The following is a 26125-nucleotide window of genomic DNA, read 5'->3' on the forward strand; positions in this document are numbered from 1 at the left end:
ATATATATATATATATATATATATATATATATACACACACACGCACAGTTATGACCAAGTGTCCATTGACTGACGAATGGATGAAAAAGTGTGTGTATATGTATATACATACATACACATATGTATACACATATGTATGTATGTATATACATATACACACACTTTATATATGTATATGTATATATACATATGTATATATACACACAGACTTTTTCATCCATTCGTCAGTCAATGGACACTTGGTCATGACACTTGGACTGTTTCCATAATTTGACTGTTATTGATAATGCTGCTACTATAAACATTGGGCTGCATGTATCCCTTTGAATTGTTTGTTTGTTTGTTTTAATTCTTTGGGTAAGTATCTAGAAGTGTAATTGCTGGATTATAGAATAGTTCTATTTTTAACTTTTTGGAAATTTCTAGACTATTTTCCATAGGAGTCTCAATACATTCAAACTTACATGCATCCTTACTATTTACTTGCATATTTAAACTTAAAATTTTAATACTCTCCATTAGGGTTCCTGAGAAGGCTCAGTTGGTTAAGTGGCTGCTTTTAGTTCAGGTCATGATCTCAGGGTCCTAAAATGGAGCCTCACATCAGGCTCCCTGCTCAGTGGGGAGTCTGCTTCTCCCCTCCCTTTGCTACTCCTCCTGCTTGTGCTCTCTCACTTGGGTGCTCTCTCTTTGAAATAAGTAAATAAAATCTTTTAAAAAATACTCTTCCATGTTCTCATAACTTTCAAACAGGGAGTTATTTTGCACTAGGGAAAGACTAATTAATTCTTTATGTAATAAAATATTTAAGTAGGTTTAATTTAAGTCATCTGACTCACCTGTATATTTTCTCACACCAATGTGCTTAGGGAAGCATTCATATTGCAAATTAGTTATAAGTATTTCCTTGTTTACATGGGCTCGAATTAAGAGAGTAAATACATGCTTTTCCTAAAGTGTCTTTAAAGAAATGTCAAAACATAAGAATTCATATAGACATCCAATTTACATGTTAGAAGATTTATACATTTAAATATTTGTTTTCCCTTTTTAACATGTTAGTGAACTATATGGCTTAATCTTCAGTAAAAGGAAAATACAACTATGCTATCTTAAGATTTTAACTGATGTTTGAGTGTCACCTATTAGATCTTTTCTGAGAAGACCAAATCCAATAGAACAGTATATGTTACACATATTTTAGTTTGTGCAAAGTTTAATTATTTTAAGTAATATATTTATAATATTAATCATTTCTCTCTTACTGAAATGTTGAATTACCATAATCTATATTGTGGATATAAATATTTACATAATAAATAAAAATTTGTATTAATATTTGGAAATCCTTATTTTGAATACCACTCTTCTGTGACTTAGAATGATTTAACACTTTTTTTTAAAAAGAGATTTTATTTATTTATTTGACAGACAGAGACCATAAGTAGGCAGAGAGGCAGGCAGAGGGGGTGGGGGAAGCAGGCTCCCTGCCGAGCAGAAATCCCAAGGACCCTGAGATCGTGACCTGAGCCAAAGGGAGAGGCTTACCCACTGAGCCACCCAGGCACCCTGATTTAACACTTTTTTTTAAAAGATTCATTTATTTGAGAGGGAGAGAGAGAGCAGGGGGCGGGAGCAATAGGCAGAGAAGCAGAGGGAGTAGGAGAGACAGTCCCAACCAGACTCCATGGTGAGCAGGGAATCTGAGTCAGGGCTCAATCCCATGGCCCTGAGATCATGACCTGAGACAGAACCAAGAGTTTGATGCTCAACCGACTATGCCATCCAGATGCCCTTAATTTAACCTTTGATAAGTTTGGTAACTTTGGTAAGTTGATTGATTTTCTCAAAATTAATAATTGCCTTGCACGGTTCTATTAAAAATTAGTGATGATTCAGTAATATTAAAAATGTAAAACCTTATCAGAGCGGGTAGTTATCAAGAAATGCTAGTTTTGGGATGCCTGGGTGCTTCATTTGATTAAACTTCTGCCTCTGGTTCAGGTAATGATCCCAGGGTTCTGGGACAGAGTCCCACATCAGGTTCCTTGCTCAGTGGAGAGCCTGCTTCTCCCTCTGCCTGCCGCTCCCCTTGCTTGTGCTCACTCTTGCTCTTGTGCTCTTTCCCTCTCTCTCTCTGACAAATAAATAAAATCCTTTTTTAAAAAGACAGAAATGTGGGGCACCTAGGTGGCTCAGTGGGTTAAAGCCTCTGCCTTCAGCTCAGGTTGTGATCCCAGGGTCCTGGGATCAAGTCTGCTTCACCTGTGCTCTCTCTCTCTCTGACTGCCTCTCAGCCTACTTGTGATCTCTGTCTGTCAAATAAAAAAATAAAATCTTAAAAAAAAAAACCAGAAATGCTAGTTTATGTTGTACTTATAATATTGAAAACATAAATAAAATTTTCATTTCCTTTCTATTAAGTAAACTTCACCTAGATAGGTATGTAATTGTGAAAACAAGTGAGATCCTCGACCAAGGTTGTTTGGCATATTGGAGGGAAGCAGTCTTGAAACATAGACTTTTTTTTGTAGTAAACAAATTTTAATTATGAGTCTTTATTCTCAATTAGGAAATCGGCTGACATGAAGATGGGAGCCCTTCTTCATTTCAGGAAGGCCAGAGTTTTCATCCTTCTTAATTTGGGGGGGGGTATTTAAAAAACTTTTTTAGGTTTTTATTTAAATTCCAGTTAGTTAGCATAAATGTAATATTAGTTTCAGGTGTATAATATAGTGACCCAACACTTCCGTAACATCCAGTGCTCATCACAACTAATTCTTATACAGTGTTACCACCAGAAGGGGGTAGCTGAGTAAGAAAAATGAGACTTCAGTTAAACTATGTGAAATATTATGATAGATTCACATTTTTCATTTTGAACACTAAATTGTGATTTTCTTAGAGATTTTAGACATGAGAGAAGTTAGATATTTGTGATACTTTTTTATTTTACTAAAATATAAAACTACTCATTACCCTACAGCAATATCTGATAGGAAAATTACTCCATCAGTGGTAATATACTAAAAATGGAATCAATTATCCATTGTAGAAAACAATGAATAATTCTAATGATTCAAGGGGTGCTTTTATAAAGCTTTGTCAGTTATAGTTTTAAATATAAAGTTAAACTGAAACTCAGATTAGCATGTTGGGCACATATTTGGTATATATGTCATGTTAGGCAGTTGAAGCCTAAAAAGTCATTAATTTGGTTGTTAAAGGATTTCATATTTTATTATTTTGAAAGCACACATATTAAAGATTTAAAAAATTCTAACAAGTGTGAAAGCATTTATCCAGTTTTACTTTCCTTTACTATTTTTATTATTTCTGTGTGTGTATCTACACACACAGACATCCACATATATGAATACATTCATGTGCATATATCTTACTGATTCTATTTATCTGGTTGAACCTTGACTGACAGAGCAATAAGGAATATGATTTTCAAAAGCAAAGAGGAGAAAATGAGGTGAGTGAGTACATGAGTTGACAGTATAGGTCGCCAAAAAGATGGGTGATGTGGTCAAAGTTTGGCAGTTTATGGGAGATGAAGAAAGTTTTAAAAAAGGTGGTGATAGGTACAGGAGCAGCTTGGAAAGATAGCAGATAGATATTAGTAATGATTAGTATAAAGGTTCTGGAGATGATTTAGTTATAACTGATAATGGTTTTAGCTAGGTAAACTGGGTACATTTAAGATCTTGGAAAGTGACATAAAGTAGCTGAGGGGCCAAATGAAAATACTATGTAATGAGGAAGAATTGAAATATTGAAAGGATTAAGACTGCAACCTGCTGATAGAATTTTGATGAATTAGAAGTTAGTGGTAGTTTCATAATATTTACAACCACACAAGGCCAGATGTGAGAGATCTCCAGCAGACTCAGGGTATGGCGAAACAGTATCCCCAGGAGGATATGAAGTTCGTTTTAAAACATGAAAGTGATGGGGAAACACATAGTAGAAGTCAGGAATGTACAAAATGTTAAAGATAAAGCATGTGTTCAAATGAGAACTGTGGAAATGTGAAAAGATGAATTGGATCAGAGAGCCATGCTTTATATAAAACTAGATTCTGGATGACTGCCAATTAACCTGGGATAGCTGAGTTTCTGGTGATGAAAACAGTGTTCTAAACAGCCTTCTAAATACATACATACATACATAGATAAATAGATAAAAGAATGAATGAATAAATGAATGAATGAAAAATAAACAAACAAATAAATAAATGGATATCTACAGCATCAAAGTATTAGATCCAGCAGTTTTAAGGAAATCTGTTCAGTCTTTGCAGATGACTGGGAGGTTGAGAGTGATTGACTAGACGCAGATTAAATTATATAGGCATACTTTAGTTCCTACTGGTGAGCCATTTAAACTATATCTAGTCCATATTTCACATAACTGTTAAAATTCTTTTTTAAAGTGGAAAAATGAGAGTCAAATAGAGGTGAAGCCAGAATGAGTAGGTTAAATCAAGAATTATTATTTTTTTAAATTTTTTTTATTTTTTATAAACATATATTTTTATCCCCAGGGGTACAGGTCTGTGAATCACCAGGTTTACACACTTCACAGCACTCACCAAAGCACATACCCTCCCCAATGTCCATAACCCCACCCCCCTTCTCCGAGCCCCCCTCCCCCCAGCAACCCTCAGTTTGTTTTGTGAGATTAAGAGTCACTTATGGTTTGTCTCCCTCCCAATCCCATCTTGTTTCATTGATTCTTCTCCTACCCACTTAAGCCCCCATGTTGCATCACCACTTCCTCATATCAAGGAGATCATATGATAGTTGTCTTTCTCTGCTTGACTTATTTCACTAAGCATGATACGCTCTAGTTCCATCCATATTGTCACAAATGGCAAGATTTCATTTATTTTGATGGCTGCATAGTATTCCATTGTGTATATATACCACATCTTCTTGATCCATTCATCTGTTGATGGACATCTAGGTTCTTTCCATAGTTTGGCTATTGTGGACATTGCCGCTATAAACATTCGGGTGCACGTGCCCCTTTGGATCACTACGTTTGTATCTTTAGGGTAAATACCCAGTAGTGCAATTGCTGGGTCATGGGACAGTTCTATTTTCAACATTTTGAGGAACCTCCATGCTGTTTTCCAGAGTGGATGCACCAGCTTGCATTCCCACCAACAGTGTAGGAGGGTTCCCCTTTCTCCGCATCCTCGCCAGCATCTGTCATTTCCTGACTTGTTGATTTTTGCCATTCTGACTGGTGTGAAGTGATATCTCATTGTGGTTTTGATTTGTATTTCCCTGATGCCGAGTGATTTTTTTTTAAAAAGACAAAACCAAACACCTAGATCTACATGATATTATGCAGTCCATTTTCTTGCCTAAGAAATATACTTTGGGGTAGATTTCTGTCTTCAGTGAATGCATGAAATTTGTTAGGTGTCCCACACATATCTTTGAAATGATAGAAACTTACTTTAAATGAATTATGTCTACCTACTTTTAAAGCATAAACTGTGACATATTCAGAATTAAATTAGTTTAATAGATGTTATCAGAAGATTTTTCAAACCTAAATTGCTATTAGAGGTTGATTTTAATTTTTCCAAAAGTTGTAATTGGGATGGTTTAGGGATATCCTTTGTTTTGTACCCACTTTTTTGTCCTTCACTTTTAGTATAAGCAAGGAATTAGAGATTATGTGGCATGCTGATCCATCTCTGCTTTTTCTATAAAGTTGTACAAATTCCAGGAAAATCCTAGACGGTTTAAGGAATGGAATTAACACACATTATATTCTATCATCAAACCTATCTTGAATGAGAGAACTTTGTATATCACAGAGAGACCATTCAGTAATCAAGCAATATTTATTTATTGCCTACGGGTCTGTCCAATATACTAAAGATGAAAAGTATTAATAAAATTAATGAATTTCTCAATTTACTTACATACTAAATACTTAATTTTAGAAAGATCCTTCTGACTGAAATGCCAAAAGGAAGTTTTAAAGAAAGGGAAACTGCCTCACAGAGAGCAGAGAAAAATCACAATCACATTAACATTTAACCAAAATGAAGAAAAAGAAGGGAAAGAATGATTAAGAAAACAAGAAGGATGGGCAAAAATGGAATAATAAGAATAAATTAATAGAGTAACAAGAAGAAAAATGTCAAGGAGCATGACAAGAGCAACATGAAAAATGGCAAGCAAAGAAGAAATACATGAACAAAAACAAAATCAAGAACAACAAGCGAGAACAACAGGAATGAGTAGTAAGATCATGAAAGGAGAAAAGAGAAAAAGAAGACAAAGAATAATAAAATAATGGTACAGAAACCTGAAAAATACCGCCTTAGCTGGTGAACATCAAAACTAATAAACAGTATCACTGGTATGTTTCCTTGATGAAATTATTTCCATGACTAAAATGTAATAGTAGTTATTTTGTACTTTTAAGTGTAATTTATTTTAATATAGCTGATCATTGATGGTCCCTTGATATTTTTAACATATTACACTGTTAGTAAATATAAAGCTTGCACCAAGCTCTATTAAAATGTTTATTTCTACTTCTTGCATGGGAAAATTTCCCTTTAAGGAAATCATATAAGGTTAGTATTGTGAATGTAATTGGACAAGATTTCTCTAGAGATAAAACTGGCTAAGAGCATACTAATAAGCTTATTTTTAATTTTATTTATTCCTAAATTAATCTAAGAATTTAAATTTATGTACATGTTTAACTTATTTTAAAATATAAAAAATCATGAGCATATATTTTAGTGGGATGGTTTAAAAATAGAGATCACTATGGACTGTGAATCATAGCAGTTCTAAATTAAAAGGAATACAAGTAAATTTTATAAAGTAGGAGTGTTTATTACCTGGAGCTGCACTGTTCAATATGCTCACATAAGCCTCATGAGAGGATGTAAATTTGAGTTACTTATTTTTTAAAAGATTTTATTTATTTACTTATTTGACAGAGAGAGAGAGATCACAAGTAGGCAGAGAGGCAGGCATAGGAGAGGGGAAAGCAGGCTCCCCACTAAGCAGAGAGCCCCATGCAGGGCTCAATCCCAGGACCCTGACATCATGACCTGAGCCAAAGGCAGAGGCTTAACCCACTGGGCCACCCAGGTGCCCCTAAATTTAAGTTACTTAAATAAGATTTAAATTCAGTTCCTTAAGCTACATTTCTTACAGAATGATTTATATAAAGTAGACAGCAAATATTTGCTGTGAGGTTGAATGATGAAGAGGTTAGCATATTACAGGTTCTATAAAGATAAGACTTTCGTAAACTTTAAAGTATATCTTTAGAGTTTCAACTTCTTTACAACAAAGACAAAGCTCAGATAATATCAAGACTGAGATGGTTTTTAGTCATTTGCTGAAAAAATCAGTTGCATCTCCCTGGGCTCTCTTTTGCACCCCCAATTAAATCTCAGTGAATCGAAACTCCTGAGCACACATCTGAAGGTGTCCAAGGGAGTACTTCAGAAGCCCTGTTACCCACTGCTCTCATATGTTCACAAGCTTTCTGTGAAAAAAAATCTCTGCGGAGAAACTAGTGACTTTATTGATATATTTATTGCAGTTGAAGCTAAAAAAGAAGACAGGTGAGACATTTTGAATTTGACTCGGTTTAAGTTGCTGATATTCCAAATACTGTATTAAGCCCTGAGAACACAAAAATAAACAGTCACACTAGTATGCAAGAAGCTCTGTCTTAAACAGTGGTTTTCAACCATTATGACAAAGCATGATACAGCATAATGGTGTTTTATAAACCTTTTCCAAATATGTGTCAAAATTTTGATGGATGTATAACATGTACTTTGATTGTAAACTCTAGAACTATTTTTATAGCCACATCTGTCAGGCTAATGCTATACTGTTTGCAGAGCAAGGAACAACTTGTTTGTGTCAGGGGTAAGAGATAAGGCATAAAATTAAGTTAATATCAATGAAAAGTGTTTTTTTGAACATGCTAGAACTTGGCTTCGTGAGAACATAAGAGAGTTTATTCAGAGCAGTAAAGATTTCTCTCTAAAAGCAACATGGTTTTGAAAGGCAAACATTAAATAGTACAGTAACTGTGGATTCCTTTATAGACACTCTGAGACATTGTTATTGCAGAGATTTTGTTATATTATTCCTGACTTGTGGGTAGTATTTTTTTTTCTTAGTCTTAATTCTGTCAAGTGCAGCTGCCAAAATTTCTTGTATTTACAAGTAATCCACAAATACTAAAGTAATAGGAAACACAGAAATATAAACACAACTTTAATGCAATTTCTTAAATATATTCGTGTATGCATATGATAGTAATCCTAAGGCTTCAGAGAAAGTGCCATAAAGGAGGTAATATAACAAAAAGCAAAAAAGAAGCTTCTTGCGAAAGAGGTGGTGAACTGTTGGAAATAAAACTGACAATAAATACCAGTTCTACCTGAAAGTAATTTGGAACATGCAAGTGCTTGGGCCACAAGATATGAGCCCAGGGAGGTGGTGGTGAAGCTATTAAGAGATTCTGAATGTTATTCCACGAAATTTGGTATAGAAGAGATGATGAAGGGATTTTAATTGAAAAAGAAGTGGAGTCTGTGGTTGTGACTCTTGGTTTGGGTTCAGGTCATGATCTCAGGTCATGCATCAGACTTTGCACTGAGCTTGGAATTCTTTGTCCCCTCCCATATTTGCTCCTCCCCCCACTTGCACTCTCTCTTTCTCTCAAATAAATAAATAAATAAAGTCTTAAAAACATAAAAGGGAATATGCATCATGATATAATAGTCTAGAATTGGTGGGCGCAGCAAAACAAAGATTTTGTGGTGAGGGTTTAGAAATAGCTTATGGATAAAAGAGTTATTCGATGTGATATACTGAAAAGATGAAAAGTAAAAATATTTTCTTTATTTGAGAGAGAGAGAGAGAGAGAGAGAGTGCACAGAAGGAGAGGGAGAGAAGCAGACTCTCCACTCAGCAGGGAGCTCGATGCGGGGCTCGATCCCAGGACTCGAAGATCATTCCTTGAGTCATCCAGGTGCCTCGAAAAGTGTCATACTCTTTAATAAGGTTTTCATAAAATAAATAAAATTATTTTCATTTTCTTTTTTTTAAATAAAATTATTTGCATTGTTTATCTTCCGGGATTAATAATGTTATATTACAAAACAGAGTAGATGGTAAAATTGTGTTCCTGAAGACAACCAAATAGTAAAATCACCTTTGGGTAAGCAGGAAGTTGAATGCTTAGAGATGATTTCAGTTTACAGTAGTGATCTCATCCCTAGTAGTGATTCTAAATCTTGACCTGAAAGGTAGACTACTAATATCTGGGGATGTTGTCAATCCTGCTCTCCACCACTATTTGAGGTGTCTTAATGGTGTATCAAGTTCTGGGAGATGGCTGTTTCACTAAATGTCATGTTCTTCTATCTTGTTGCTTGACGGTCATTTGTTAGAACATTTGATAGTACACAGCAGCTACACAGCAGCATTTGTGGCAATAGACACTACACATGTAAATAGTATAACACAGACAAAAAATAGAATTATTATCAGAATGTATAGTGTGCTTCTAAACCAGAAGTCAAGAGTGCTCAAATTAAACCGAGAATAGATCCCATTTCCAATGCAAATTGTCCTCAGAATCAAATATTAGAAAAATTACCTAATTAATTTTTTCAGATCACTATATTAATATTAAAGATCCTAGAGAGATCTACATAGATATAAGCATACCATTATTCTCCTAAAACCATACATGTTACTCCTCCAGAGGTCATATGCCATCTGAGAAGCTCTATTCTGAAACACTGCCTCTTGGGTTTCTTGGGCAAAGAAGGTGTTATCTAGCACTATTTCCCTTCTGTGACCTATACCTATACATAGTATTTCTCTACATCCTGGACATCCTGCAAAGTACAGAGTAAAGAAGCTTCAGGAGAGAAGAAAATAATCTAGATCTGCCTTGAGGGGTTAGGATTTCAGTTCTGAAAATGAGGACCAGTGCTAACAATAAGGCACTGCTCATCAGTAATGGCGTGTCCCCAGGAAATCAAATTTTTACTATTAAGGTAAACAGACAGACTTAAAGCAAAAGTAGTTCTTGTTCATAAGATCAATAAAAGGGAGACAGTCTCCAAATGTACACCATCTATTCTCTAATCTTTCAAGTTTTATTTCTATTAAAGTGCATTTACCAACTAGATTTAATGCAAGATACTAGAATATTGTTTTTATGGTGACAGGAACCTCCTTTTTGAATAATAAAGTTATAAGGATTTTAAATTTCTGATTATTTAGCCTGTTGCAGTGTATGCCATTTAAAAGTTACTTAATGGTTGAGTCAGTTACCCAGGAAACCAACTAATTCATCACAAGGAAATTGTACCAAGGTAAGCACAGTGGCTCCCAAAGGAGAATGTTCACAAATCCAACAATCCATTTTTTTAAAGGTTATTTATTTATTTATTTGACAGACAGAGATCACAAGTAGGCAGAGAGACAGGCAGAGAGAGAGGAGGAAGCAGGCTCCCTGCTGAGCAGAGAGCCCGATGAGGGGCTCGATCCCAGGACCCTGGGATCATGGCCTGAGCCGAAGGCAGAGGCTTTAACCCACTGAGCCATCCAGGCACCCCCCCCACCAAGCAATCCATTGTATTATATATTTTAGCAAGTTAATGCATAAATTGTGTCCAGGTATTAGACCAATTTCAAGGAGTGACTAAGGATTCAAAAAGCTGTATTAAAAAGATTTAAAAGAATGATGATGTTTTTTGTCCCATGTATCTTGGGTAGAATTGTTTGTATCTCGTATAGCCAGCTACTTAATTCAAAAGTATTGTGTAGACGTAGTCTCCAAATGGAAACTGGTTTCAGACAGTTTATGGGTTCTCAGATCAAGGTTTTCAGTAGGGACTATCTTCCAGTGACTGGAGGATGGTTTTGTCCTCTTTAATTAAGATACATAAATGCAAGTGTCAATTCCTTGATGTTTCAGTACTAAAATAGCTACAGTATTCTGACAGGATTCTTTTCATCACTGGTTGAGGATTGTCATTCTCTACTGGATCTTCTATACCATCATTTCTCCAGTGTTGGGCCAAGCAAGGATGGTTTAGGAGAAAGTTGAGGAAAGGTTAACTGTATCTGTTGATAAGAATGAGTGCTTTGCATAAATCTCCTAAAATATTTGGGTGTGATATACTGCAATGTTTTTCAACTATGTTTCTGCATTTGTTGTCAAAATAACATAGAGGTTCATACTTAATTTAAATAATCAACTAAATGAAAAGAATTATAATAGAACAGATTATAAAGTAAGTTCAGAAGACAAATGTCTGGGAGTCAAAATATAGGTAAAGAAATTATCAAATTTTGTTTCTATAGGTGGTATAGAAGAGGTCAAATTTAAAATAAGATTATAGATTTTTAACATATCAGTAGGGTATATGTTTGGAAGAAAGGACCCATTGAAGATCATTGGGTAATAGATGTGTATTCTACTTGTATGGGGAAGTATGTTTTTATGGAATGATACACATTTCTTAAAGCCTGTCAAAAGCTAAGGAAAAGCAAGATGCTGAAGAACTTATTTCATGAATACATATTCATCTTTGGAGGGACACTAGGACAAAGATTTTGAAATTACCAACAACAGCCTTCTGTTCTGGAATATGCTTTGATGGGTTCTTCAAGAAAATAAAAGCATGAACAACCATGATACTTCTCTAGAAGACAAGGATCTATAAATATACAGAATGCCAGATCAGGAAATAACCGTGGCCACTGCAACAAGATACCGAAATAGCCTTGGGTGTTCTAATTCATGATAAAACATATGTAGACAAGTGATCATAATTTTTCCAAAGCTAAGCAAAATATTTTAACTGGGTTATCTGGTTAAAATGTCACATGTACTTCATCATTAGAAAGCCAGAACCATAAAAATTCAAAGAAAAAATGAAAATTAAGTGGGTTAAAATATCATTAGCCACATATAGAAGATGGAAAGCTCAGTGAGAATGGAGATTGGGAGTACACGCTCCAAGTTTATTTACAACAAAAGTAAGTCAATGTTATGCTTTGAGACAGAATGCACTAATCTGCCTCTAAAATATTTTAAACCAATCTATATATTATGTATGTGTCTATCCATCCATCCATATTTGGGGAGACAATTTCCCAAGGGTCTTTCACATTTCTGCCCATGTTGTACATATGACTGTCCTTTGTTCCAAACTTACTTTGCAAGGATGTCTATATAGCAAATAGCATTAAAAATGAAGTCTTCCTAATAAGCAAGGGGAATGTTCACTTAAAAAGTTGAAAGAGAAAGATAGTGTCTCCCTTGGGGGCATGGGCAGGCATGTTTACTGTTTGTTAAAACATTTACAGGTTCTCTAAGTGCAAGGTTCTTTTTCTGTAACTCAGTCCACTATATGCGCAGGTATCAGCTTTCTTTACATCACCCTGTGGGAATTGGGCTTGTGAAACTAGAGCAAAAACATTCTTACTCTGGCTACTGCCATTGCTGGGAATACACTTTTCTGACCTAGGAGTCTTGTGTCCTCCACCTGAATCCATGAAACTGTGACAGGGTATTATGTTAACTTGCAAGTAAGTTCAAAACTCAGACCCTTAACAGGTTTGATGTATACTACATATGGCATTTGAGAACCACAGTTTTATGGGTATAACTGTTGTAATGATGGGAAAGTACCCTGTGTTTTCAGTCTTCCAAATTCAGGATGCTGATGTGATAATCACAATGTACCTAGTGGTTCTTTATACTCTTTATAAGAGAGAATACCTGAGTTGGTTTCAAAAGAAAAACTTCAGGAAGCCAGACTGGCCTCATATTCTATTGCTGCCTGACTCCAAAGTAAACATCACACTACTGCTTGAATACATGCTTCTTAAGGTAAAAATCTTAGGGGAAAAACAACTGAAAGAATGCTGGGGAAAAGCCTGATTTTCAAGGTTCTATGATGCCTTGAGAGGTTCTGTTCTAATTCTCAAGACAGAAATATTTGAAGGAACACCTGAGTTTCTGTTTTCCTCTGTAAAGAATGTCTCATCTGTTTAGTGAGAGGAAATGCCTAAATTACAGAGGATATGCTTATCAGGAGGCAGGACCTCTGCATTAAAAATGTCAGCCCTGAAAAACAGCATGCCAAACCTTGGTTCTTGGATTCTTGTGCTGAGATAGATGGTATATCTACATATAAGCACCTCAGGAAAAGGGGCAGCCATATCTCTGCTCCCCAGGTTCCAATTTCTCAGTCTGAAATCGAAAATAGTAAGTTAGGACTGGAAGGGTACAAAAGCTCAGGCTTAGGGATGCAAAAGATAAGAAATTCTACCAAGATTTAAAATTTTAATTTATCAATTAAAAGCAAAGTGATGTTATATAGTATGATCAACAAAAGCTTTGCATTTGTTTCTCATTTATCAAGAACCCAGAAATCAGATGTGATTAACACCATAACCAACCTACAATAATGAAAGCACAAAAATGGTATTTGCAATGTAATTCACCTTATATTAAAAAAAAAGCTTCCTATAATTAAACTCTTACTTACACCCTTCTAATGGACTCTCATGATGGACTCAGATTAGCATTTACAAATCACAAAATGATCTTATGTCCTGCAGAGATACCTTAAATTGATCCTCCTATTCTTTCATAAAGGCCAGTTTCCATAGAAGGCTGCAAAAAGTCTTTAGGTTAGTGAGGTCTGTTCATTTTCTTAGAGCCATTTCCCCCTCCAGCTTTATTAAATGCCTTTCCCTTTCCAGCATCCTTCACGAATCAGGTCAGTGTCTCTCCTTCAAGAACATGCAATGCCCTTCTCTTCCTCAATTTAGTTTAAGTACTCTCCGGGTACACAGTCATAGCGCTTACTGTATTAAATTGCAAACATTTGTCTACTTCTCTGTTTCGTTCAGTGGACTGAGTTCCTCAAGGACAGGAAGCTAAACACTCATTATTTGTACTCACTCCAAATCCCAACCCTCAGCACATGGTAGCCGCTGAATAAATGCTTTTAGAATCATAGCAACTCCACAGCACGCCTCCTAAACCATTGGACTGCTTTTTAAATGCTAGGAAAGTGGTAAGAGAAATTTCTGAAATAGACTGGTAGAAGGTGGATCTGGGAATCTGTAGTTTTAAACATTCTCTTATGTAATTATGGTAACCTACCCTACTGAGCACCTCTTCTCTAGCTCCTGCTCTACAAATATGTAGCTTTTGATTTTAGGGAACTAATTTTAATTTTCTGGATTTTCCATCATTTTATATACAGATTATTATACTGGATATTCCAGGTTAAAAATTCTAAAAGTCTAAAAGTCTAGTAATATTAATACAGCAGATTAAATATTTGAATTAACCTGTCATATAAGTTCTTCTTTTCCTAGACAACCAAATATGCCCTTATAAGAGCATATCATCATAGCTGTTTCTCTGAGTGAAATCTTTGAACTGATTAGCAATTCATGTCTTCCCAATGTGTATACATAAATTGTATTTATATTGCTTTTTGTTTAGTATTCTGTTCATTGACTATTTCCATAGTAAACCACATGGATAGTCAACATTTCTCTCTTTGAGGAAAAAAAAAAATGGTACAGGATGTAAGCATTTTAAGTCTATAGTAAAATTATAAATTGTGCTATCAATTCTGCTGGCTTCCAAAGTCATACTTAATTAGGTACCATAAATATTTTCTTAAAAAGTGAAACGATAACATATTTGGGATTACTCTCTGGCTCACATAAAAATGCATAAACACAATCTCATGAACCTGTGGCATGTGTCAGTATCAATTCTGTGTTGTTGTTGTTGTTTTTACAATTCCTTTGTTTCATGTTCACATATGTTCATAACTCTGTCAGCCAGAAGCATTACATTGTTATCAACAAATTAGATGAGACCATAATCATGGCTGTAAACATTCTGGGCTTTACCTATAATAACTTAGTTTAGTGGTACAGTAAAGAAAAATATCTGCAACGAGTATGAGGACTGTAGCTGCTTTTTCTTTTTCCCAACTTCACTAAATGCCATTTCTTTTCGATCCCTTCAGGTAATGGTTGTATGGACCAGTGTAGATGAGCCATTCAAGGTATATCAAATTAAAACAACTTGATAGCAATATTTATGAAGCTAGAGATTAAGAGATTAGTGCACCCAATACTGAAAAGTTTCTGTCTAGGTTCTAGATGCCCAACTGAATTAAAGAATCTCATTTTTTTCTAATAAGGATCACACTGGGCAATACTTCTACTCTACCACTTTTAAATTTTAGCTCTGTAGAAGCAAAAAAGAAAATAGATAAGAAACTAGAAACAGTGTAGAAGCTGTGGTTGGAAGAAAGTCAAATTTGGACTTGTAATGCCGAGCGCGTTGTACGCCCTCCTCTGAAGACCACCAGAGACACGGGTCAAAGCCAAACAGCAAGGGTCGTTTATTGCGAGTTGGAACCCGGACCTCCGCGCACTCGTTGCTGGTGACGCTGAGGTGTCAGGCAGAGTAAGTGCAGGGTTTTTATAAGCAGGTACAAACAAGTTTTGGGTGGGGTACAAACAAATTTAAAAATCATACCTGGTGTTGGTTGATTGGTGTTGGGAGCCCGCGAGCGCCATCAAACAAGCATTCAAACAGAAGCAAAAGTAGCTAGTTAGCCCAAGCGATGAGCAAGCACTTTTACAGAAGCAGAAGTTGCCGGTTGATAACACTTTTGGGCGCAAACAACTTTCGGGTGGAGTAAACAACTTTCGGGTGGAGTAAACAACTTTCGGGTGGAGTAAAGTTTGTCCAGGCCTTTCAGACTAACTGTCCTGTGATAAGATTTAAAGTACCATGGCTATTTTTGGATCACCATAATGTGGTGATATACGCATATATATAGCTACATAATTCTTTGATACTACTGCCTTCAACTTGAAAGGTCTCTGACTCCTTTTCTTAAATTGGGCAACCCTGTGACCGTTCTGACCAATAGAGTATTAGAGTATGGTAGAAGAGACTTTTAAGAGACTAGGTTATAAAAGGGATGACTTACTCTCCCGATTAATCTTGCTTGAGATTTGAACCAAGAAGAATGGCTATAATGAAGACTATAAAGAAGCCAAGACACATTTAGGCATTCTGTTGCCAGTCCCAGTTAAACTCAGTATTTTAATCATCCTAGACCAGCCGACAATCATGCAAGTGAAGAAACCTCCAGATGATTCTGAGCTCTATCCATCCAGTTACCGGAGGTACTTCAGTCTTTGCAGTTGAAGCCCCAAATGTGAGGAGAGAGAAAAGCCATCTCCTCTGTGATGATTCCTTACCCTCAGAATAGTTGAGAATACAATGTTTTTTGTGTGTGTATGTGTGTGTTACTAAACTCTAGAATGGTTTGAAGATGAAAGATACGCAAGATACAGGGAACAGTAAAATTCCAATAATAAAATACGTTGTATCTACTAATAACATTACATGTTATTATTTCTAACATGATCATTTTTGACTCTTTAGGCAAAAATAAAAGTACTTACAAAATAAAAATAGTATATATACCTAATATATTTATAAATTGCATCATATATATACCTAATAATTTATGAGACAATTAGGTTAAGGTAAATATATAATTGCTTTAAATAAAAATACACATTTTGGAATATGAGGATGAATGCTCAAGTGTTTTATGATTTGTATGTTCCTTTTCCCTAGTTCTAAACTGTTTCAAGTTCTAGAAACTAGTTTGGAAGCAAAGTAATAGGTATAGGTTCTTGCTACTGACTGTATTCTGTCATTGTATACAATCTAGAATAAAGAGTTATCATACTAATGATTGTTTTTCTAATAATCTTAGTTAATATGGGCAGAGATGAGTTATTTTCCAGTTCTTATAATCACGGGTTTTTAGAGGCCAGTAAGTAAGTGTGAAGCAGTTTGGGAATTACTACAAAGTATTTCCTTAAAAGTCAGACTTCCTACAGGATGAGAATTAGAACAATTTGTTTGGCCTTATATAACAAATTTATACTATGTTTGTGCTCTCAGCAGGGAACTGCAGTATCCAGAAGACCTGAATCATAGAACTCAGAATTTAAGCCCTGATATTAGTTTATGGATTTGTATCCAAATGTCAACTGGACAGTTAGTGGAACTTACAACACTTGTTCTGTTTTGCCTCCAGTTTCAAGACTGCAAACAAAATGATGACTGAGTAGCAGGAAACAAAAAGATGAGCACTGTGCTTCTCTCCGCTTTCTTTCTTGAGAGAATTCCCCTCAGTCAGGGCCCCATGGACTCAATTCAGTAAACAGAAAAAGCTAAGACTCCCTGGGGAAAAAGCCAAGGGCAGATTATTGAGGAGTTAACAGATACATACAGTAAGAGGTCTCAGACCTGCAGATGGTACCTCTTAAGTATTTGCCTGAGTATTCATCAGTGCAGGTATGTGGTTAATTACTTGCATCTGGGGGAGAAATGCCCTTGCAAATTAGAAGCCACAGGAGTGCATGGTGCCAGGAAAGTGTCAGTTCCTAACCAGGCTACTGAAATACCTCATGATTCACGCTATTCTATAGGGAATATAGAGAAGGGTCTTCTGAAGTGATGGGAATATTAGAGCTAGACCAAGCACTACTCTGGTCCTGCCAAAAGAAACTTAAAGCAAGACTGGAGAGGATCAAGCTGTTTCCAAGTAACTTAACTGTGTCACACAGAAATATTTAGTAATATTTCTAAGAATACAAAAATATCTAGCTGCTAATGGCAAATATCATGATTTCTACCATCCAATAAGAAGTTACCAAGCATCCAAAAAGCAAAAAAGGAACTTATGACCCATAATAATGACAAACAATTTAATGAATTGAAACTTAACCCAAACTGATACAAATGTTAGAATTAGAAAAACAGAATATTATAAAATAGTTTTTTAAACTGCATTCAATAGGTTCAAAAAGTTAAGAATCAAGAAAGGTAAGAATCAATAAAGATGTACAAAATATCTATAAAGATATTTAAAATAAAAAAGATTTAAAAAAATAAAAAGATAAAAACAATTAGGCTGACTGGGTGGCTGTCAGTTAAGGGTCTGCCTTTGGTTCAAGTCATGATCCCAGGACCGTGGGACTGAGCCCAGGATCCTAGCACTGAGTTCTCTGCACAACAGGGGACTGCTTCTCCCTGTCCTTCTGCCCCTCCCCTGGTCTGTGCTTTCTTTCTCTCTCTCAAATAAATAAATAAAATATTAAAAAATCAGATCTACAACTTCTACAGATGAAAGCTATAAGGTCTGAGGTAAAAAATACACTGAGTAAGATTGAAAGAAGATCTGATATCTTCCAAATGAAAAGATTATTGAACTCAAATACATAGCTGTGGAAAATACTCAAAATGAAGCAGGACATTAGAGAACTAAACCTTTTTTTTACAATATTTTATTTATTTCTTTGACAGACAGAGATCACAAGTAGGCAGAGAGGCAAGCAGAGAGAGGGGGAAGCAGGCTCCCTGCTGAGCAGAGAGCTGGATGTGGGGCTCCATCCCAGGACCCTGGGATCATGACCTGAGCCGAAGGCGGAGGCTTTAACCCACTGAGCCACCCAGGCGCCCTGAGAACTAAAACTTTTACAGCTTACTATTACATTAAGAATGCATATGGCTTTAACAGATACATGATTAGCCTTTAATTTTATAACTACAGTATATATATAGACAAACCAGGAAGAATCCATTTATTTTTAACTGTGTAATAGGCTGAATTTGTTCAATCCATGCTATCTTTTATAAAAATGAGACCCAGAAGGATTTTCTAAATCCCTTTTTTGTTTTACTTTAGGCTCATTATGATTATTTTTCCTGCTCAGAAACTCTTTACCTGAACCTATATAACAACCCTTTCTACTTTGAAAACAGTCTAACTACTGTAGGGAGGATTTTTTCATTATATACCGCATCTAGAAGTGCTAGAACAGTAACTCAAGGCGACTGATTGGCAGTGACTGTTATCAAATTAGCATTTCCATGGAAGCCAGCATCAGTTATCCTCAACAGACATTATCCTCATCTGAGAGCTTCTGAACTGCTTTTCAATACAAGCCAAATCACTCAGAATACAATAAAACATCACAAAAAACGTTGAATACTGTATCAGGACAGAGGCAAAGATCTTGTTTGTATTTTTTCACCCCTGTACAGTGTTCTATAAACTGGAAGTAGTGAAACAGAACAGATTCTCTATGTGTTAGACCTTGACTCTTCTAGAGTCAATTTGTGTTCAGAATTCCCCACTCTTCAAAATCAGTTTTATGTGATGTCAAACATCTTGATAAACTTTTATTTTTTTAAGATTTTATTTTATTTATTTGACAGAGAGAGATCACAAGTAGGCAGAGAGGCAGACGAGAGAGAGAGAGAGAGAGAGAGAGAGAGAGAGGAAGCAGGCTCCCCGCTGAGCAGAGAGCCTGATGTGAGGCTCCATCCCAGGACCCTGAGATCATGAACTGAGCCAAAGGCAGACACTTTAACCCACTGAGCCACCCAGGAGCCCCATTGAACTGTTTTTTTCTCTTCTAATTATATAGTACATGGTCATCTTGTAACCCAAAAACATTCATCAAATAGTTAATATCTGACTACAGATATTAAGTATCTGTAGCAACCAAAGTTGCAATTTAGTAGAGGGAAGAGAATTCTGGATCAAATTCAACTTTAGTTAAGAGTTTATGATTATTTGGTTCCAATTTTTATGTGATATCTCAGACAGTGACATCTTGCCCATTAAATAGAAACACTGACCTGTACTCAAATGGAAGCTAAGAACTACTACATATATATGCCATATATATCACATATACCATATATACCACACACTGAGTTTGTTTCAAAGCCACTGAAAGTAACTACATTGCTTCTGATATACACCTTATATTATAGAATAACAAGAGGAAAATTATACTTCAAAATTTGCCTGGACTAATTCCCCAGTTTTAAGCTGGAAATGTCCAACTTGGATTATTGGAGGTCTTGGTATCACCTCAACGGTAACACATCCATATTAAATATTTGCTTGGAAATACTTCATTTTAACCTGTTTAATAATAAATGGAAATTCCTTTACTTCTATCACTATATCTAGAGATCTGATTTTTTAAATAATGTTTTTCTCACTTTTATAGAAGTTCAAAAACCTCCCTAATATCATGTTATAATATTTGAAATATTTTCTCTTCTTAAAGCAAAATATATATAATTTTATCTATGCTGTAATCATTTTCTAAAATCATACGTATGTATAGATAACCACTGAAGGGAATAAATAAAAATTAGGAGAGATAGCTTTCTAGAAAGATGGAAATCTGCTTGGTGTTTTCTTTTGGTTTAATATTTTACGTTCTTACTTTTATCACTCTGATTCCTATTTTTATGTCTACGGTATAAATGAAAAGAGATGGTTTTCATTCATAAGTGACACTGCTAGTTTTTTATTACCTCCATAGTTTTCTAACCAGACTATCCCTCCAACTGGGCTAAAATAAAGCTGAAATATTTATGTTAGTACTTTAACTGTTATGATCTAATTCACCTGATTTTGATATAAATAAGTGTGGCCACCTCTTTTTTTCCTCCTTTTGCAATTAACTGCTAATCACCTGCCTACTCTTAATACCAGGAAATCCACTATTGCTGCTATAAGTTATTATACAATAATTCTTGGATTTACTCTGTCAAAAGGAGTAAACCAAATTTCTGTAAGCCAGACAGACAGATCTTTGTGTTGCCGTGACACTAGCATTGAAAATGGATCTACAAAATTCTCATTTGATGTCTTCTGGTCTACTGCTTCCTTGATGTTCTTGCATCTTCAGGTGTCTACACCTATTATATTGACATCTCACATTTTGGTTCACACTTTCACAAGTTTTGAATATAATCTGAATGAAAGCTGAATGCATCAAGACAGCAGACAAATAACAAAGTAACCCCAAGAGAATTAGACTATAGAGAACAGTAAAGAAAAGATAACAAATTAGAGAGAAACACAGGAAGGAATGTGGGATTGATGCAGATTTAAGAAACTACAGAAGAAAACAGTAATTAACATTTCAAAATATTTTTCTAGCCCATTTATTTTCTTCATTGACTAATATGACAATTCCACTTAAGATGGTCTAATCTGCTTTCACTTGAATCCACTATGCTCACTTTGTTCACCAAAGAAATTCTTCCCATAGAAAATCCTTACCACCTTTACTGCCTCTATGCTTTCTTAGATGTGCAGAAGTTTTAGAAAACATTGCTTGCTTAAAATTCTTAGAAAACAGGGGCACCTGTGTGTCTCAGTGGGTTAAAGCCTCTGTCTTCTGCTCAGATCATGTTCTCAGGGTCTTGGGATGGAGCCCCACATCGGGCTCTCTGCTCAGCAGGGAGCTTGCTTCCTCCTCTCTCTCTGTCTGCCTCTCTGCCTACTCGTGATCTCTGTCAAATAAATAAATAAAATCTTTAAGAAAAAAAAAATCCTTAGAAAACATTAAATAGTACCATGGATTGATAAAATTAAAAAATATATATAAATTAGCACAGTATTTAATTATTCTATTAGCTGAAAGGAAATTTTAGTAAACACAGAAAAGAAAACAGAAGTGAGAAAAGCCAAATCTCTGTGCTCAAGGAATATATACTACAGTAAGAAAGCTAAGAAACATTTATATATATTACAATAATTACATTTATGGGTGCCATGATTAAAAGAACAAAATAATATCACTATTCAATAAGAAGGGAGTTATTTCTGCTTGAGTAATGATAAAACAAGTCATAATTTGAGGTAGTTTATGAATTAAAAAATGATTTTTATATACTAGCTCAAAGTTTTTTTTAACAAAGAAGAAACAAGACATCTATTTAAAAGTGAGCGTGCATTCAGAGGGCACACTGATAACATACTTAATTGTTCTTGATAAAAAATGGAAGGCAAGACACACTACTTAGGATAAATATAAAAGTATACCACTGACATAGAAACAAAAAACCTAAATTAAGGGGAGATTAGAAATTTTTCAAGAAGATATAATTATTACAGGTGATGACTTTATACAAGGTAGTCTAAATATAATATTACCATTTATTAGCAAGAGCTTCCAAAACAAACTACCACAGAGTGAATGGTTTAAACAACTAAAATTTATTTTTTCTAAGTTTTGGACTCTGCAAGTCATATATCAAGGTATCTGCAGTCAGTTTGGATTTCTTTGAAGATCTCTCTCTTTGGCTTGCAGATGACTGCTTTCAGGTTTTATCCACATTTGCCCACCCCCCCGCCCCGCTGTGTGTGTGTGTGTGTGTGTGTGTGTGCGTGTGTATACTCTCCTAGTCTCATTATCTTTTATATTGACACCTATCCCATTAAATTCAGGCCCCACTTTTGTAACCTTATTTAACTTTAATTGTCTCTTTAAAAGCTCTGTCTCTAAATGCAGTCACATTGGGAACTAGGGCTTTAGCCTATGATTTTGGAAGAAGGGGCGCAATTCAGTCCTATGACATCCATCATACAGATTTTTCTGATATGTAGGAATATAGACAGCAGAGTGAATGGACTTGATGTACCCCTGATTTGCTGGTAGAAAATCAGAAAAGAGAAGGGACAGCAGAATCTCAAATAATTCTTAGGCTGCTTCTTGCATGAGTAGAAGGGCCATTTATAAATTTATGAATTTTAGTATGTCAACAATTGTGAAATAAGATATACCATAAAGTTTCAAAAAAAGATGTTATATTCTTAAAATTGAAAGAACTAACCAAGGATATGTGGACACAAAGACTAGATCACTTCAGATCAACTGTATTTTCTTCTATGGAACTTTACTGAGCTATTAGTTTGAGAAACTTTTTGAGAAACTTTTTGGGTATCGTACATCTGGACTTCAGAAAGGCATTTCAGAAGGTCTAACATAAGGTCATAGGAACAAAAAGTCATTTTGTTGGAAGGCAGGGAATTTGAATGGAGTTGTCAATGATTGGTCATGTTCAGAAAGAGCTATAATTCTGTCAAGAGAGAAAACAAATTCTAGTAGTATGCAAAAGAGGTTTTAGCCTCTGCTCTGTTTTACATTTTTATCAATGATTTAGATTATTAAAATTGCAGCCAACACAAAACTGGAAGTAATAGCTATTATGTTGGGTGACAGACATTAGATGCAAATAAGAAACAAAGGATATCAGATGTCCTGTGAAAGTTCCATTTGAAAATCAACAAAATGTATCAAAGCAGATTTATACAAAGTCACCTGAAAGACAGGCAAGGTCTTAGCCTTCCCAAACAAAACAATTCCAAGAGTTGTAATTTGGCTAAGTAATCTTATTTCAAAAAAGAATAGGTCCTCTTTGTTGTTTAATGAGAACTTTTAATATTTATTCTCTTAGCAACTTTTAAATATGCAATGCGATATTGACTATAATCACCATGCTGGGACATTGGAGTGGCTCAGTCAGTTAAGCATCTGATTCTTGATTTCAGCTCAGGTCATGATCTCAGGGTCATAGTATTGAGCTCTCTGTAGGGCTCTGTGCTCAGCTTGAGGTCTACTTGTCCCTCTCCCTCTGCTCCTTCCCTGCTCATGCTCTCTCTTTCTCAAATAAATGAATAAATGAATTTTTTTTTTTTAAAAATCACCATGCTATATATTACATTCCCATGACTTACTTATTTTATTATAAAGTTTGTAATTCTGGACCTCCTTCCTCCATTTTGCTTACCTCCAACCCTGCCCCTCCACCCTGTTCTGTTTGTTTGAGTTTTGTTTTGTTTTGTTTTGTTCACTTATGTTTTTAGACTGCATACATAAGTAAAATTATATGGTATTTGTCTTTCTTTGTCTGACTTATTTCACTTAGCATAAAACCTTCAAGGTTCAGCCACATGGTTGCAAAGAGCAAGATTTCATTTTTTTTATCACTAAAAAGAATTCCATTATATAAAAAATTGTGACTTTGTATAGTGACAGGTGGTAACTAAATTTATTATGGTGATTATTTCTCAATGAATGCAAATATTTAATTAATATGCTATATACCTAAGAATAGTATATATTATACTTTATTTAAAAAATGTCAAGTATGAAGTATCAATCATGAGTAAAAAAAGAGTCACAGAGGCAAACATTGACTATTACTATTCTAGCCCTGGTCAGGAGAGAAAGAATCTTAGTTAATAGGTTTCAAATATTCACATTCCATTACTAAGATGATTATTAGTAGTATGTTAATAAACATGTTATCCTGAAGCCACCAAATATGACATTCATTTATGTTTGCCCTTATAAAATGTTCTCAAAACAACGTTCTGTTCAAATAGTTTAGTACTGTTTTCCATTACGGCTTTGCCTACAGGGAAAGAACAAGCCATTAACACCAAATCAAGATTCCTTTATTAAGAGTTAAATACATTTTTGACTAAATTGTTGTTCTGATTTTATAGATTAATATTAAGAGCTCGATTAGTATTTTCACAAGTGAGAGATCTATTATGGTTTAATTATATAATCAGGGTCAGATCCTGCTCCATGGTAAATTCATGAATATATGAGCAACATAATGAGAGGCCTCTTGAAAAATAACCTCTGGCCATTTCCAGGAGACACACATTCAGCAGAGCATTGACATTTACTATTCAAGATTAGCATTTGCTTTAATTTTTAAATTCCACCATGTATTCAGAATCAACTAAAGAAAAAACACTGACAGTAATCCACATCAACACACATGGAAAGGGCTTAAAGATTTTTTTTGGATGACAAGGTAAATAATAGCACACAACATAAAAGAGAATAAATATTTCACTTTCAAGAACATTAGTAGAGTTGATGTATACACATAAAAGAATATAATAGATCTTATGTTTTTAATACTTTTATCATAGTATGTAGTTCTAGTAAAATATTTTAAGAAAGGCAGTAAACGAAATCCTGTTAAGAATGGGGCAGTTAGAATGGTAAGAAAAATTTAACATATATAAAATACGTTGCTATAAAAGATTAAATACATGCAAATGTATAAGGAATAAAACAATATACATGTATATACCCATCACTTTGCTTAATTTACATTGCTAATACTGCTGAAGTTCCTTCCCTGATCTATTTTCTTTAGTTCCATCACAGAAATTTTTTCTATCCAAATTTTGTTTATGATTCTGATCCAACTTTCATAACATTGCTCTATACATATGCATTTATAAGGATACAATGATGTTACTTTGTGTGTTTCTAAACTTTAAAGAAGTTGAGCCCATGATGTATATCCTCAGCAACTTATATTATTCCAAGAAAAAAATCACATTTGTAAAATTCATAAGTGTTAATATGTGCTGTTATTTTATTCATATTTACTTCTGTGCAGTAGCTCATTATATGAACATATAATGAATATATGAATATATTCTATTTATTATTCTCTGCCAATAGATATATATGTAGGTTCCCCCACATACTTTTTTCTTATTAAAAACAATGCTACAAACACTTGTATACGTGTATTCTATGGATTTAAGTTTCTCTAGTGTATACACAAGAACAGAATGGCTGTTATACACATCTCTGACTACTATATTTTGCTAAGCATCTTCTAATATGTATTTATAGTAGGTACTTTAACCACAAATAAATATGGTTACTGTTTGACATTCTCACCAACATTGGTATTGTATTCTCTGTCATTGTAAGCAGTGGTTTGAATTTGAAATTATATGACTACTAATGGGAAGAACATCTTAAAAATGTCTTTCATAACTTTTGGGGAGGTAGACAGAGTAGGAAGATTTTAATCTCACCACAGCTACAACTAGATAACAACTACATTAGTGTAAAAATGAGTTGGAGACTGGCACATCAGATTCTCCACAGCTAAATGTAGAGAAAAGGTCACATCAGAGAGGGTAGGAAGGATGCTCTTGTGGACCTTTGGAATTATCCACAGGAGGGAGAGATATGCTAATTGAGAGGTGCTAATTGAGGAGGTGCTAATTGAGAGACTGGCAGACTCCTATGTTAAGTACCCCAGGCTTACCCCAAGAGATACATCCAGAGAAGACAAATCCCCA

At 34.9% G+C, this 26125-nt stretch overlaps 1 long non-coding RNA gene across 1 annotated transcript in view; it reads right to left on the reverse strand.

Moving 5' to 3' along the window:
• Positions 1-15682, reverse strand: part of LOC132002545 (uncharacterized) — a 310971-nt gene extending 295289 nt beyond the window's left edge. The window contains exon 1 of the long non-coding RNA XR_009399941.1: positions 15625-15682. This is a non-coding gene — a long non-coding RNA (uncharacterized LOC132002545). The remainder of the gene's footprint in view (positions 1-15624) is intronic.
• Positions 15683-26125: the final 10443 nt, after the last annotated feature.

Source organism: Mustela nigripes, chromosome 15 (genome assembly GCF_022355385.1).
Source record: "Mustela nigripes isolate SB6536 chromosome 15, MUSNIG.SB6536, whole genome shotgun sequence".
In the NCBI taxonomy this organism is placed as follows: Eukaryota; Metazoa; Chordata; class Mammalia; order Carnivora; family Mustelidae; genus Mustela; species Mustela nigripes.